Below are 6474 nucleotides of genomic sequence, written 5' to 3'. Positions count from 1 at the left end.
CATTAGAGCTCTTGACAGCCTTGGGAGAGCCAGGCGTAACAAAACTCTACCATCTAGTGAGCAAGATGTAAAAGACAGGCGAAATACCCTGAGACTTCAAGAAGAATATAGTAATTCAAATGCCAAAGAAAGCAGGTGTTGACAGATGTGAAAATTACCGATCAGTTTAATGAGTCACGGCTGCAAAACACTAACATGAATTCTTTACAGACGAATGAAAAACTGGTAGAGGCCGACCTCGGGGAAGATCAGTTTGGATTCCGTAGAAATGTTGGAACACGTGAGGCAATACTGACCCTACGACTTATCTTAGAAAATAGGTTAAGCAAAGGCAAACCTACGTTTCTAGCATTTATAGACTAAGAGAAAGACGATGTTGACGGGAATACTCTCTTTCTAATTCTGAAGGTGGCAGGGTTAAAATACAGGGAGCGAAGGGCTGTTTACAATTTGTACAGAAACCAGATTGCAGTTATAAAGAGTCGAGGGACATGAAAGGGAAGCAGTGGTTGGGAAGGGAGTGAGACAGGGTTGTAGCCTATCCCCGATGCTTTTCAATCTGTATATTGAGCAAGCAGTAAGGGAAACGAAAGAAAAATTCGGAGTAGGTATTAAAATCCATGGAGAAGAAATAAAAACTTTGAGGTTCGCCGATGACTGTGTAATTCTGTCAGAGACAGCAAAGGACCTAGAAGAGCAGCTGAACGGAATGGACAGTGTCTTGAAAAGAGGATGTAAGATGAACATCAACAAAAGCAAAACGAGGATAATGGAATGTAGTCGAATTAAATCGGGTGATGTTGCGGGAATTAGATTAGGAAATGAGACACTTACAGTAGTAAATGAGTTTTGCTATTCTGGGAGGAAATGATGATGGTCGAAGTAGAGAGGATATAAAATGTGGACTGGCAATGGCAAGGAAAGCATTTCTGAAGAAGAGAAATTTGTTAACATGGAGTACAGATTTAAGCGTCAGGAAGTCGTTTATGAAAGTATTTGTATGGAGTGTTGCCATGTATGGAAGTGAAACGTGGACGACAAATAGTTTAGACAAGAAGAGAATAGAAGCTTTCGAAATGTGGTGCTGCAGAAGAATGCTGAAGATTAGATGGGTAGATCACATAACTAATGAGGAGGTATTGATTAGGATTGGGGAGAAGAGGAGTTTGTGGCACAACTTGACTAGAAGAAGGGATCGGTTGGTAGGACATATTCTGACACATCAAGGGGTCACCAATTTAGTACTGAAGGGCAACGTGGAGGGTAAAAATCGTAGAGGGAGACCAAGAGATGAATGCACTAAACAGATTCAGAAGGATGTAGGCTGCAGTAGGTACTGGGAGATGAAGAAGTTTGCACAGGATAGAGTAGCATGGAGAGCTGCATCAAACCGGTCTCTGGACTGAAGACCACAACAACAACAACAGCTACCCCATGACTTTGTTACCTCAGTGTAGTGCTTACAGGCTATCACGAGAGTGTTCATTTAATTAACAGCTTCTCTGTCAGGTCCTTTGGGTTAAACGCCTGCTACGGAGGGCTGCAGCTCTATTGTGCAGGGCGTGCCTGCTGATGAGCGTCAGGCGTCGCCCCGCGGCTCGACTGAGCCCGGCCTCAGGCCGGGGTGGGGGTAATCCACACGGGGCCGTGTCCAGCCGCCACACAGCCGCCGGCAGTAGCCGTATCAGCCGTGGGCAAACGGGAGGCAGCCATTAGGCCCGCGGGCGTCTAATGAGACACTGCGCTGTGCTGCTGCAAATACGGCCCGGCTGTAATTGGCAGCGGCCATCGCCCCGCCGGCCCTGTGATAACGCTGCACATATTTGGCTCTCGCTTACCGACATTAACATAGTTTGTGTGCTTCTCGGCTAAGTGCGCCGCAGGGGCGCAATCTGAGACGGTAGAGAGGCCCGGGGCCGGGGGGCAGCTGTGACGTGGGGCCTCTATATGTCAGCCGGCGCGGTATTAGCAGCGCTGCTTTGTGCCGAGAGTCGCGTGCAGCACCTGCATGCTCGGAGCCGTATACGGGACTTTCCTCATCCGGGATTACTACCTCCTGCGCTCTCTCGTCTCGACTACAAAATATTTACTTTACTTCTTAGTTACGCGTTTCGACATTACACCATTGTCAAAGGAATTGAATGGAAAAGAAATGTATCTACATCATAAAGTGAATACAGCTTTATAGGCAGTACCACTTACAGCTACCAGAAAGTAACGCATCCAACTTACCAAATAAAGAAAAAACAAGCGACGCACCGCGAACGATTTATCCGAATGAGACGGAAATCGACGGATATTGAAACGTCCCCTTAGAAAAATGTATGTATGACAGTGCTGGAAAACCTCTACGTTATTTGATTTTCAAACAGCTGAGCAAAACTGTACATACTCAGACATTTCTCTCTTTACTTATTCTGATCAACAGTAAATTGACACACAATTTTTTTCTTTCTTTTATTTTTTTTTTTTTACGCAACACAATCTGATTTTCAATAATCCCTACAAAAGAATGGCCCTGACTAACAGTAATCTATACCTTTCATGAATCACTTACCTCACAAAAATCGTCGTTACTCGAACTACCGCAACACAGCGAGCGCCAATACTGCCAGCTAAATAAAGGATTCTGACTACTGAAGGCACTAACTACTGATAGGCATAGTTAGCAAATGAAAGATTTTGATGGAGAACAAATAATGTATTTACCTTAATAGTATTCAAAGGTCATAACATATACAGGGTGATCAAAAAGTCAGTATAAATTTGAAAACTGAATAAATCACTGAATAATGTAGATAGAGAGGTACAAATTGACACACATGCTTAGAATGACATGGGGTTTTATTAGAGCCAAAAAAATACAAATGTTCAAAAAATGTCCGATAGATGGCGCTTCATCTGATCAGAATAGCAATAATTAGCATAACCAAGTAAGACAAAACAAAGATAATGTTCTTTACAGGAAATGCTCAATATGTCCACCATCATTCCTCAACAATAGCTGTAGTCGAGGAATAATGTCAACAGCACTGTAAAGAATGTCCGGAGTTATGGTGAGGCATTGGCGTCGGATGTTGTCTTTCAGCATCCCTAGAGATGTCGGTCGATCACGATACTTTTGCGACTTCAGGTAACTCCAAAGCCAATAATCGCACGGACTGAGGTCTGGGAACCTGGGAGGCCAACCATGACAAAAGTGGCGGCTGAGCACACGATCACCACCACACGACGCGCGCAAGAGATCTTTGACGCGTCTAGCAATAATTTTTTTTTTTTTTTTGTTCTAATAAAACCCCATGTCATTACCAAGCATGTGTGTCAATTTTTACCTCTCTATCTAATTATTCCGTGGTTTATTAAGTTTTCAAATTTATACTGACTTTTGGATCACCCGGTATATCAGTTCATGACATCCAGTATTACAAATTTCCTTTTTCTGACGGACACTCGTCCAGATCGTCCGCTCTCAAAACTCTGCCATCTCTTTCCCCACATCCACCACTGCTGGCGGCTCACCTCCAACTGCGCAACGCTACGTGCTGTTCACATCCAACTGCCCAACACTACAAAGCGAATATTCCAACAACACCAACCAGCCACAGACTGCACACAGTACAGCCAGTGATTTTCATACAGAGCGCTACATGGCGTAACCGACATAAAAACCTAAACAGCCTACTTACAATATAATTGAAATGTGGTTTCGCAGGATAGAGTGCATCAGGTTATGGTTGTGGAGGAGCCCCTAATCAGTTACTGTTAGTTGCACAAAACACACAAACGTTTATTTTCCTACGAACCACTTAATTACACATTGCCTTAAAAGGATAAAATTAAAACAACACGGCTGAATGCCTAGTTAAGAAAACTTGCAATACCTCCTGGGCTGAAGGCCCTAAACCACACCAAAAACAAGTACGGCTGAAGGTCTGAACACAAGTTATAAAAATTACTTTAAAGAATACACGTGGCTGAAGGCCGTACTTAAAAATACACTCCTGGGAATTGAAATAAGAACACCGTGAATTCATTGTCCCAGGAAGGGGAAAGTTCATTGACACATTCCTGGGGTCAGATACATCACATGATCACACTGACAGAACCACAGGCACATAGACACAGGCAACAGAGCATGCACAATGTCGGCGCTAGTACAGTGTATATTCACCTTTCGCAGCAATGCAGGCTGCTATTCTCCCATGGAGACGATCGTAGAGATGCTGGATGTAGTCCTGTGGAACGGCTTGCCATGCCATTTCCACCTGGCGCCTCAGTTGGACCAGCGTTCGTGCTGGACGTGCAGACCGCGTGAGACGACGCTTCATCCAGTCCCAAACATGCTCAATGGGGGACAGATCCGGAGATCTTGCTGGCCAGGGTAGTTGACTTACACCTTCTAGAGCACGTTGGGTGGCACGGGATACATGCGGACGTGCATTGTCCTGTTGGAACAGCAAGTTCCCTTGCCGGTCTAGGAATGGTAGAACGATGGGTTCGATGACGGTTTGGATGTACCGTGCACTATTCAGTGTCCCCTCGACGATCACCAGTGGTGTACGGCCAGTGTAGGAGATCGCTCCCCACACCATGATGCCGGGTGTTGGCCCTGTGTGCCTCGGTCGTATGCAGTCCTGATTGTGGCGCTCACCTGCACGGCGCCAAACACGCATGCGACCATCATTGGCACCAAGGCAGAAGCGACTCTCATCGCTGAAGACGACACGTCTCCATTCGTCCCTCCATTCACGCCTGTCGCGACACCACTGGAGTCGGGCTGCACGATGTTGGGGCGTGAGCGGAAGACGGCCTAACGGTGTGCGGGACCGTAGCCCAGCTTCATGGAGACGGTTGCGAATGGTCCTCGCCGATACCCCAGGAGCAACAGTGTCCCTAATTTGCTGGGAAGTGGCGGTGCGGTCCCCTACGGCACTGCGTAGGATCCTACGGTCTTGGCGTGCATCCGTGCGTCGCTGCGGTTCGGTCCCAGGTCGACGGGCACGTGCACCTTCCGCCGACCACTGGCGACAACATCGATGTACTGTGGAGACCTCACGCCCCACGTGTTGAGCAATTCGGCGGTACGTCCACCCGGCCTCCCGCATGCCCACTATACGCCCTCGCTCAAAGTCCGTCAACTGCACATACGGTTCACGTCCACGCTGTCGCGGCATGCTACCAGTGTTAAAGACTGCGATGGAGCTCCGTAAGCCACGGCAAACTGGCTGACACTGACGGCGGCGGTGCACAAATGCTGCGCAGCTAGCGCCATTCGACGGCCAACACCGCGGTTCCTGGTGTGTCCGCTGTGCCGTGCGTGTGATCATTGCTTGTACAGCCCTCTCGCAGTGTCCGGAGCAAGTATGGTGGGTCTGACACACCGGTGTCAATGTGTTCTTTTTTCCATTTCCAGGAGTGTATATGTAATTTTATTTTCACGTACATACTCGGATGAAGGCAACACATGAGACATTGTACAACTCAAGGCTTAGGGCCTGGATAACAAGAATTCCAGATAGAGCAATTGTTTAAAAAAAAATTAGTTTTACAGAAATCAGTTTTCAAAATTTTAATTTAAGACGGCTGAAGGCCTTATCTTAAAAATATATCACGTAAAAGCTTGGCTGAAGACCACACATTAGACATTGAACAACTCAGGGCTTAAGGCCTGTATAACGAGAATTTCAGATAGAACAAACTTTCAAAATTTAGTTTTTAAACCAATCAATCTTCAAATTTTAATTTAAGTCAGCTGAAGGCCTTATTTTAAAATTCACTCACTCCGTCTTCAGGCCACGAGTGGCCTACCGGGACCATCCGACCGCCGTGTCATCCTCGGTGGAGGATGCGGATAGGAGGGGCGCAGGGTCAGCACACCGCTCTCCCGGTCGTTATGACGGTATTCTTGACCGAAGCCGTTACCATTCGGTCGAGTAGCTCCTCAATTGGCGTCACAAGGCTGAGTGCACCCCGAAAATGGCAACAACGCATGGCGGCCTGGATGGTCACCCATCCAAGTGCCGACCACGCCCGACAGCGCTTAACTTCGGTGATCACACGGGAACCGGTGTATCCACTGCGGTAATGCCGGTGCCTATTTTAAAATTCAAACGAAGTAAATTAATAGACGGCTGAAGGTTTCGCACAGTACATCAGACTAAGATGAAAATCGCAATCTAAAACTAACAGAACAGTGGTGCTCAAAAGTGTTTGAAGGGTCGGCCTGAGGAGCTAGCTTTAATGTAAGGTCAGGTGAGACAGGAAGCCAAGAGTAAGGTTAAATAATTGGATGGCAACCTAACCCAGGGACGGCTGAAGGACTGACCAACAACCTAATAATTTCCCATCCACCTGACCAATGGGATGACAGCGGAAGATATCAGAGGAGGACGAAGATACCAGCCGCACTATATCTTCAAAATTGGCATCTAAAAATAGCCAAGGCACAATAACCACTCTTAAGAAAAAAATATG

At 46.7% G+C, this 6474-nt stretch overlaps 1 pseudogene; it reads right to left on the bottom strand.

Annotated features, from left to right (window-relative positions):
- Positions 1–5977: 5977 nt before the first annotated feature.
- LOC124778406 lies at positions 5978–6095 on the bottom strand (annotated as a pseudogene).
- Positions 6096–6474: the final 379 nt, after the last annotated feature.

This window comes from Schistocerca piceifrons, chromosome 2 (assembly GCF_021461385.2).
Source record: "Schistocerca piceifrons isolate TAMUIC-IGC-003096 chromosome 2, iqSchPice1.1, whole genome shotgun sequence".
Classification (NCBI taxonomy): domain Eukaryota; kingdom Metazoa; phylum Arthropoda; class Insecta; order Orthoptera; family Acrididae; genus Schistocerca; species Schistocerca piceifrons.
Note: the sequence above shows the minus strand (reverse complement) of the source record. Positions and strands in the feature narration are given on the sequence as shown.